The sequence below is a fragment of the Heterodontus francisci genome, unplaced genomic scaffold, assembly GCF_036365525.1.
Source record: "Heterodontus francisci isolate sHetFra1 unplaced genomic scaffold, sHetFra1.hap1 HAP1_SCAFFOLD_43, whole genome shotgun sequence".
NCBI lineage: Eukaryota > Metazoa > Chordata > Chondrichthyes > Heterodontiformes > Heterodontidae > Heterodontus > Heterodontus francisci.
In genome coordinates, this window is record NW_027141852.1 from 14,576,986 (window position 1) to 14,587,655 (window position 10,670).

At 45.1% G+C, this 10,670-nt stretch overlaps 1 non-coding gene across 1 annotated transcript; it reads right to left on the reverse strand.

Annotated features, from left to right (window-relative positions):
• Positions 1–2,183: 2,183 nt before the first annotated feature.
• On the reverse strand, positions 2,184–2,274 carry trnar-ucu (transfer RNA arginine (anticodon UCU)). The gene is given in 2 exon segments: positions 2,184–2,219; positions 2,238–2,274. It is a non-coding gene; the product is annotated as a tRNA-Arg (tRNA).
• Positions 2,275–10,670: the final 8,396 nt, after the last annotated feature.

A 10,670-nucleotide genomic window follows, 5' to 3' on the forward strand; every position in this document is an offset into this window, starting at 1 on the left:
TGGAAGCAATTCGTACACCCATTTTTTACTAAAAATTAGTTGTTGCTTCCCATACCATTTGTCCTCGCTCGTCCCAGTCCTTCCCCTTCTGGATGTTCCTGCATACCCATCGTGTGCTCAAGCAGGTTCACGTTGGTTGGGCTCAGAAACCCCTCCTGATTTTTCATGCAGGGTTTGTGCCGCTCGGGTGACATCGGCGGGGGGGGGGTCTTGTAGGCAGAGAGGATTGGGTTGTCCTCAGCTGCTTCCATCTGTTCCTCCTCGAAAACATCACAGCTCCCGGTCTCCAGGAGCTCAGGTGCGCCAGACGTGTCTTTGCTCCCGGTGTCCCGGAGCTGAGATGCGTTGGCCACGTCGTTACGTGTGGGGCATTGGGGTTGGGGCACGCCGGGCCCATCACAGCTTCCAGTGCCCGGGGGCTGGGATGCTCTATCATGCATCAAGGAGTTCTGCCGCCTCTTTTGAAGGGGCTGTCGCTCCAGCATTTCCCCGTCCAGTGAAGAGGAGTTGTTGCAGTCTGATTCAGCAGAGAGTCTCCTCTTGCCACTGGTTTGGGTGGTGGCTTTGGGATGTTTTTTCTTTGTGGTTTTCCTCTGGACCACTTGCCACTGACCTGTTTGTCCATCTGTTGCCTCCTCCTCCATTGATTCTGTCTGTGGAGGAGGGGTTTCCGGGCGCTGGATAGGTGCTGGGTCGTTGGTTTCAGCTGCCTCCCCTTCCTTCTCAGGTTGAAGTTCCTCTCTGCGGAGAAGGTTGCTGGTCTCCTTCCGAACAGCGGACGCCTTCGTCGAACCTTCTCCCGGCCTTTCCTTGGACCTTGCCGCCTGAGCATAGCTGAGGCAACGTTTGGGGCAGGTATTGTAGAGATGGCCTGCTGCACCGCACAAGTTGCAACACTCAGTCTGCTTACAGTCCTTGGTCTGATGGCCTTCCTCCTTGAAGTTCTTGCAAACAACCGTGCTGCAGTTGGCTGCCATGTGACCAGATTTGCCACAGGTGCGGCAAACTCTGGGCTGCCCAGCGTAGACCAAGAAGCCTCGACTTCCCCCGATAGCGAAGCTGGAGGGAGGGTGGATGATGGCTCCACTGGAATCTACCTTCAAGGTCACCTTGACCTGCCGCTTGCTGGTCCAGATCCCAAAGGGGTCCTTGACATCAGTGCTGCTGCCGGCCACCTCGACGTACCTGGCGAGAAAGGTGAGTACATCCACCACCGGAACATGGGGGTTGTAGAGGTGAATCGTCACCACCCGGTACCGTTGTGACGGAAGCGTGAAGAGCGGCTCCGCTGTGAGGATCGACAGTGGCGCCCGGTCCCCTTTCACCTTGAACGCCTTCAGAAACTTGATGCATCCCGCCACGTTCCGGAACGTCACGTCGAAGTATCCACTGCTGGGGAAATCCTGCAGGCAGAAGACGTCCGTCGCTTGAAATCCGCAGCAATCGAAGAGAAATTTCTTGATGAAGAAGGTGCGATCGACCGGTGCATCTCCTTCCTTGTCCTTCACGACCACCCGAACAGTGTTGCGCACTCCCTGGCCCGAAACTCGAAAATTGGTTATAGCCATTTTACTCAAAGTTCCCCCAGGATCAAAAGGCAATGATCATGGTCTCTTCTCAATCAAATAAGCACTGATAAGAACAGATACTACACTTGCTGCAGATGTGTTTGGTCTGGATCACACTGCCATCCAGGAGCTCCCACATGCTGCAGCTGTGACACATCACCTGTCCTGTCATCCTTAACGTGTTTCAATTAACTACTTAATTATTTTATTCAATTGTTTATTTTATTGTATATTTTATTAAGCTTACTACTAGTTTGTTTACTATTTTAAACATTAGGACTAAAATGGACCTTAATCACTTACCAGATACTCATCAAACATGCAGCTTTTTCCAAACCAATCAACTACCTGCCTGCCTGTGATGTCACAGCTTACCAGATCCTCACCAAACAGCTCCTTCCACTGCACCGAAGCAAGAACCAAATCCTGGAAACTCACCCCAGCGGCTCTCTGTTTCCCTGCTCTCACTCTCCATTGTGATGTCACCCCTTGATTTTTTTACCCCTGCTCCGCTCCTGCCGTGCTCCTCTCTCTCTCGCTCTGTCTCTGAGTCGGTGCTTTTGACACACTTGTTAACTCTGTTCCGTTGTGCTCTTCTGTCTCTGGTCCAAAATCCGACTCAGGTGGGATTTGAATCCACAACCTTTGAATGCCTTCTTTATCATTATTTAGAAGTCCAACACGCTATCCATTGCGCCACAGAGCCACACATAGTTTGAATGACATCACCAAGGCCTTTGATCTTGTCAGCAGAGACTGACTCTTCAAACGGCGATGGAAACTCGGCTGCCCTCCTGAACTCTTGGGCATCATCTCTTCTTTCCACGAGAACATGCACAGTTCCATCAGTTACAATGGAGCAACATCAGACACTTTCAAGATCAGCAGTGGGGTAAAGCAGGGCTGCACGCTGGCGCCAACTCTCTTAGGAAAAGAGGAACATAGGAGTAGGCCATTCAGCCCATCGAGCCTGATGATCATGGCTGATCATCTACCTCTATCTGCCCCTTTCCCGTGCTATCCCCATATCCCTTGATGTCATGAGTATCAAGATTTCTAACAATTTCTGTCTTGAACATGCTCAATGATTGAACTGCCACAGCTCTCTGGGGTAGAGAATTCCAATGATTCACCACCGTCTGAGTGTAGAAATTCAACCCTATCTCAGTTTTAAATGGCCTACTCCTTATTCTGAGACTTGGTCCCCTGATTTTAGACTCACCAACCAGGGCAAACATCCTATCTACATCCACACTGTCACACCCTGTAAGAATTTTATCAGTTTCAATGAGATCACCTCTCATTCTTCGAAACTTTAAGGAATACAGGCCCAGTTTCAGTCCCACCATCCCAGGGATTAGTCTGGTGACCCTCTGTTTCACTCCCTCTATGGCAAGTATATCCTTCCTTATATGAGGAGACCAAACACTACACAATACTCCAGCGCGGTTTCACCAAGGCTCTATACAATTGCAACAAGACATCATTACTCCCGTACTCAAGACCCCTCGTGTGAAGGCCAACATACCATTTGCCTTCCTAATTGATTGCTGCACCTGCACAAGAGCTTTTAGTGTCTCATGAACAAGGACACCCAGGTCCCTTTGGACATCAACACTTCCCAACCTCTCACCATTTAAGAAATACTCTGTCTTTCTGTTTATTCCACCAAAGTGGAAGTGGAGGGGTTTCCGGTATCGAGGCTTCTTGGTCTACGCTGGGCAGCCCAGAGTTTGCCGCACCTGTGGCAAATCTGGTCACATGGCAGCCAACTGCACTTATTCACACTTATTCACATTATATTCCATCTGCCATGTTCTTTCCCATTCACTTAGCCTCTCCAGGTTCCCTGGAAGCCTCTCTGCATCCTTCTCACAGCTCACACTTCACCTAGCTTTGTGTCATCTGCAAACTTGGAAATATTACATTTAATCCCCACATCCAAATCATGTATTTCGGTTGTTAACAGCTGTGGCTCCAACACTGATCCTTGCAGTACCCCAATAGTAACAGCCTGCCATCCTGAGAAGGACCCGTTATTCCTGCTCTCTGTTTTCGGTCTGTTAACCAATTCTCAATCCACACCAGTATATTATCCCCAATCCTATGTGCTCTAATTTTGTTTACTCACCTCCTGTGTGGGACATTACCAAAGCATCCATTGGTTCTCCTTTATCTGTTCTCCAGGTAACATCCTCAAAAAACTCAACGGGTTTTTTCAAACCTGTTTTCCTTTTCATAAATCTATGTTGACTCTGCCCAATCATATCATTATTTTCTAACTGTCTAGTTATCACATCCTTTATAATTGGTGTATTCTTCTCCATGCTGCTATTGTACACTTTCAGTGACTCAGATGGGGGTGTTCACCTGCATATCAGAGCTGACGACAAGCTGTTCATCTTGGCAAGACTCCACTTGGACGTAGAGACTTGGACGTAGAGACTCCACTTTCCATCAACATTGACAACCTCACTTTGGAGGTTGTCAACAGTTCACATACCTTGGATCAACAATCACCAGCAATCTGTCCCTTGATGCTGAAATCAGCACCAGGATTGCCAATGCTGCAGCTGTCATGTCAAAGTTGAGAAGACGGGTGTGAACCGACAGCAAACTGACCGAAAATACAAAACTCCATGTGTACCAGGCTTGTGTTCTCAGCACCCTCCTTTATAGTAGAGAAGCATCAACAACTTATACAAGCCAAGAAAAGCAGCTGAACAGCTTCCACCTCCACTGCCTCAGATGGATATTGGGCATCTCCTGGCAGGACAGAGTGCCGAATGAGGAAGTACACCAGCGTGCAGGGATCCGCAGCATGTTTGCCCTCTTGAGTCAGAGGCGGCTCTGTTGACTGGGCCAAATGAATGACAGTCACATTGCCAAATACATGCTCTGTGGTGAGCTTGCTATAAGCACAAGACCAACAGGTCAGGGAAAAAATCAAGTCATTTGGAGAGGTTTGAGTTAATTAAGGAGAGTGGGCATGGATTTATAAATGGAAGTTCATGCTTGATGAATCTAACTGCATTTTTTGATAAACTATCTGAGAAAGTTGATGAAGGGAATGCAGTGGATGTTGTTTATATGGATTTTACAAAAGCATTTTCTAAAGTACCACATAAAAGGGTGGTTAACAAAATTGAGGTTCATGGATTAGGAGGGTCAGTGTCCATTTGGATAGGAAATTGGTTTAAGGACAGAAAACAGCGAGTCATATGAAATGGTCCTTGGTCAGACCGGAGGATAGTCGACAGTGGTGTTCCCCAAGGGTCAGTGCTAGAACCATTGCTTTTTTTTGCTACAGATTAATGACTTGGATCTTGGAATATCGAGTAGAATCTCAAAATATGCCGATGACACCAAACTTGGAGGAGTGGCAAACAGTGAGGATGATATGAACTGCCTGAAACAGGATCGTTATCGGCTAGTAGGATGGGCAGACAGGTGGCAGATGGAATTTAATAGTGACAAGTGTGAGGTGATGCATTTTAGCAGAAGAAATAGGGAGAGGCAATATATACTCAATGCTACAGTTCTGAAGAGTGTGCTGGAATAGAGGGACCTGGAGTACATGTCCATCATTCTTTGAAGTTGGCAAGACATATTGCGAGAGTGGTTAGCAAAGCATGTGGGATCTTGGGCTTTATAAATAGAGGCATTGAGTACAAAAGCAGGGTTGTTATGCTGAACTCTGGTTAGGCCCCAATTGGAGTGTTGCATCCAGATCTGCTCACCAATCTTTCGAAAGGATGTGCGGATTCTTGAGAGGATGCAGAGGAGATTTACCAGAATAGTTCCAGGGATGGAGGGTTTTAGTTTCAAGGTTAGGTTAGAAAAACAGGGTTTTTTCTGCCTGTATCAAAGGAGATTGAGGGGAGAATGGATGGAGGTGTCGAAGGCTATGACAGTTTTAGATAAGTTGGCAAGGAAAAATTGTTCCCATTAACTATTGGTACAAGGACTAGGGGATTCAGATTGAAGGTTTTGGACAAGAGACGCAGGGGGAATGTGCGGAAGAGCTTTTTTACACAGTGATTGGTAATGATCTGTAACTCGCTGCCCCCGAGGGTGGAGGAAGTGGAGACAATCGTTGGTTACAAAAGAAATTTCGATGGGCATTTGAAGGAAATAAATTTACAGGGCTAGGGGGATCGAGCAGACGAGTGGGACTGACTGGATCGCTCCATGGAGAGCTGGCCTGTACTCGATGGGGCGAATGGCCTCCTTCTATACCACAAATGACCCAATGACTCGATGAGTCTATGTCACTCTCAGATTCAAGACAACAGAGTGACAGATTTAACACAACATTATAACATATGTTTGGTTTGACAAATTCAATAATAACTCGTCTCCACTCCTAGTATTTCTAAATCCCACACATTCACTATAATGTGAACAATTATTTCCTGTTGTGTCTCTCTCACATTTGTAAACTTCACTATATTGGAGTGAGGTGACATCTACTGGCGGGAAGCAAGAACTGCAATCAAGCAGCAGAAACTCCACAGTCTGTCAGGGTTAAAGAAACATTGCAATATGAGGAAATAGTGAAGGGGTTTGATCGGGTTGATGGAAACAAGATTCCACTTGTGGTATCGTATGAAGCAAGGGCCGGAAATATAAAATTGTCATTAATAAAAGAAATGAGGAATTCATGAAAAATGCATTTGCTTAGAGAATGGTTATCGAGATATACAGCACTGATATAGGCCCTTTGGCCCACTGAGTCTGCACTGACCATCAACCACCCATTTATACTAATCCTATGTTGACCCAGAATTCCCTACCACATCCCCACATTTCTCCTATCACCTACCCTGGGGCCAATTTACAACAGTCAATTTATCTATCAACCCACAAGTCTTTCGTTGTGGGAGGAAACCAGAGTACCTTGTGGAAGCACACATAAACAACTTGCAAACTCCACACAGGCAGTATACAGAACTGAATCGGGGTCATTGAAGTTGTGAAGCTACAGTGCTCACCACTGCACCACCCTTAGAATGTGGATAGAGTAAAAAGTGAGATTGGATGGACAGAAGCAGTCTGAAAAGATGGCTCAAACAAAAGGTGAAAACCCTGAAATGTTAACTCTGTTTCTCTCTCCACAGATGCTGTCAGAGGTGCTGAGTATTTCCAGCACTTTCTGTTTTTATTTCAGCTTTGTAGGATATTGTTTTGATCTGAAAAAAATGCATGATCGGCTGTGGGTGCCAGTGAAATTCCACAGGAGCGAATAAAAACCATGCCAACGGTGGCTCGTTGGTCTAGGGGTATGATTCTCGCTTTGGGTATATAAGTGATTAATATGTGAGAGGTTCTGGGTTCAAATCCCAGATGAACCTTTCTCTGTTGCCATTTTTAGTTTAAGGTCATCGATTGCTTTCAGCCTTCCAGAAAGCGGAATCGATTTGCAAACTGAGCCTGCTTGAGGACCGGGGAACTGGATTCAAAGAGCTTGTCGACAAAATTGAAATGAACAAAATATACAGATTGTCAAGTGGGAATATAAGGTTGCAACAGTAACTAAAGGCCTGCTCGTGTCAGCAAATGAAACCCGACCCAAGCCTGACAGCACCACATCTGACCTGGTCCGAGTCCTTTCATTTTTTTCCCGTGCCCGAACTGACCACCAGAATGTTCAGTTAAACTTGCTTCCGTTTTTCACTTTTTAAGCTTGTGCAGGTAAGGCAACAAAAACTGTAACTGGACTTGAAAGGTTGTTTAAATGTGCATTAAGATTAGAGCTACGTACCGGAGGTGATGAGCTGAAGATTGTTACCATTGACTTTAGTGATTGTGAGATCACTAGTTAAAGAGAAAGTCATGGAGTTGTGCCCAGACAGGTTGTCCCACACTGTACTGATTAAAATATTGCCCGAAGGCTAGAAAATATCATTATACATTCCCTGGACTCCTGCTTTACAGGTTGAAATACTTTCTGCAAGTTTATCCAGAGAGCAGGTGAGATGCAGAGACCAGGAAGGTCTTGAGTGATTAATTATTATAAAATATACATTCTTATATTAAAGAGATTGTGCTCTACCTTCGATGGAATCGCTCACTGCAGACTAGTGCGGAGTGTTTCCCGCCTTGACGTCCTGGCTGTCACTGGATCTTGAGTCCAGGCCTCTGGATTACTGGTCCAGTAGTCTTTGAAATTTCTCCCTTGATCTAATATTTTAATCTGGTAAGTCAGATTTTACAAAAAAAAATTAACTTATTTAAGACTGCTTCGTGTTCAGCAGTGCCAAATGAATAAAGAAATTCAAACATATTCAAAATTATATATCAACTATTAAATACTAATGCCCAGCTTTGAATACAAAAAATGCCTCTAATTGTGTTCTGGTCTGGAATGGAATTCTTCAGTGTTTCTGTTTAGCTTGGATTGACTCATTGATTTTCTTGTTTTTCACTTTGTCGATGCCTTTGAATAATTGTGGATTCTTCTTCAGGGTGTCTTCTTTCACCAGGTAGTTCTGACCTCTGATGATGTTGATCGTAATCAGCTTCAATTTGCTGATAGTTTTGGAAGTGAGCAGATTTCCTTTGCTTCAGTTTACAACATGGAACTTAGTCTGACGTGTGGACCCATGGGAGGATTTGAAAGCTGCCCTTGCATACAGTTGCCTCCATCCAAACAGAGGTACAGTAGAAGTGACATATTCAGTTCAGTCTGTCGATCATGGGACTTTTAATCTCAGGGTTGTGAGTTTGAGCGCCATTTAGTTTTTCAATTTTTAGGCTTCATTAGCAGAGAGTACAAGGAGTGTTAGAAATGAAATTCAACAACAGTATGAGAAACGCTCTCTTTCATTCGGGACTCTTAACTCTCTGCAGCATCTCGCTGTGAAAGATTGCACTTTATCTCATTTCTTTTTCAGCTGGGAGTCAGTGCGGCTCAGTGGGACTTCTGGCTGTCTCCCACCTCACAATCCATCAGTGCTGAGAAAGCAATGGGAAATATTACTCATGGCTGAGTAAGCAGAGGACACCGATTTAAGGTGAATGGGAAAAGAACCAAAGGCAACATGAGGAAAAACCTTTTTTATGCAGCAAATGGTTAAGATCTGATATGTACTGCCTGAGAGTGTGACGGAGGAAGATTCAACCACAGCTTTCAAAAGGATATATGATAATTATCTGAAGGGAAAAAAAAATCAGGTTTTCATGGAATACATGAGGATGTGGCAAGAGCTGAGTTGCTTGTGCAGAGAGGCAGCACAAGCACGATGAGCTGAAACCTCCTTTTGTACTGTAAGTATTCTGTGATCTATGATTCTACACAAAGTGAAACCAACACTCACATCTGAGAAACTGACAGGTACAGTGTAAACCCCACACTAACAAACCAGCAAATGCCAGGGACAGAGTAAAACCAACAGTCCTAGACAAGAAACTGACAGATACTGTGTGAAACCCAAAAATCACTTATCAGGATTTGGCAGTTAATGTGTAAAAACCTCTCTTCAATATCCATACTGCAAGGTACAAAGAAAATTAGGTCCAAACCCAGGCTCATCCTTCGAAGACTGAGAGATAAAGAGCAAAACACAGACTCACCTACAAGAGGCTGACAAGTACAGAGAATAAAATAGACGGGGTGCAGATTAAAAACACATGCATGTAACGGATACTGATAGGGATAGAATCAAACCCTTTCTCACACATGACACGAAAATTGGTGGTGTCGTAAATAGTGAGGAGGAAAGCCTTAGATTACAGGCCAATATAGATCGACCGAGGCAGAGAATATAAGAGCAGGGAGGTTATGACGGAGCTGTATAAAATGCTAGTTAGGCCACAGCTGGAGTACTGTGTACTGTTCTGGGCACCACACGATAGGAAGGATGTGATTGCACTGGAGAGGGTGCAGAAGAGAGTCACCAGGATGTTGCCTGCGCTGGAGCATTTCAGCTATGAAGAGAGACTGAAAAGGCTAGGGTTGTTTTCCTTAGAGCAGAGAAGGCTGAGGGGAGATAAGATTGAGGTTTACAAAATTATGAGGGGCATTGATGGGTTAGATAGGAAGAAACATTTTACCTTAGCGGAGGGGTCAATAACCAGGTGGCATAGATTTAAGGTAAGGGGCAGGAGGTTTAGATGGGATTTGAGGAAAAAAATTTTACCCAGAGGGTGGTTGGAATCTGGAACGCACTCCCTGAAGAGGTGGTAGAGGTCGGAACCCTCACAACATTTAAGAAGTATTTACATGAGCACTTGAAATGCTATAGCATACAAGGCTACGGGCCAAATACTGGAAAATGGGATTAGAATAGTTAGGTGCTTGATGGCCAGCACAGACACAATGGGCTGAAGGGCCTGTTTCTGTGCTGTATAACTCTATGACTCTATATCAGAAACTGATAGATCTGGACAAAAGCTGATGTTCACATAATGTTGTTGACAGATATGTGGTGAAACTCACTTTTTTTTTATTTCCAAAATATACTATATTCATAAAAATCTGTAAAAATTACATTCCCAAACAGTTTAAAACAGCATCAAGTCAAAGAATACAAACAGTGCAAAGGTGATCAGTTACCTTCTGTACAATCATGGGTTGCCTCACAACCCTTCCATTTCATTGTCATGCCATATACATTTTTACATTTACAGCACACAAAATTTCTACGATACAGTTCGAGGGGTTTCCCATGGATCCAGCCCATCAGTTCAGCTTGGTGGGGGGACCTTACACTGTGGTCTTTCCCCATTGAGCCTTTGCTGCGGCTGCCCCAAGCTTTAGTGCGTCCCTCAGCACGTAGTCCTGGACCTTGGAGTGTGCCAGTCTGCAACATTTGGTGGTGGACAACTCTTTTCGCTGGAAGACCAGCAAGTTTCGGGCAGACCAAAGGGCGTCTTTCACCGAATTGATAGTCCTCCAGCAGCAGTTGACGTTTGTCTCGGTGTGCGTCCCTGGGAATAGCCCGTAGAGCACAGACTCCTGTGCTACAGAGCTGCTTGGGATGAACATCGACAAAAACCACTGCATCTCTTTCCACAAAGTTAACTCACATAGCAATAGCAGAAACAGTCACAAACCAAAAACTGAAACATACAGAGTAAAAACCCACATTCTCACACCAG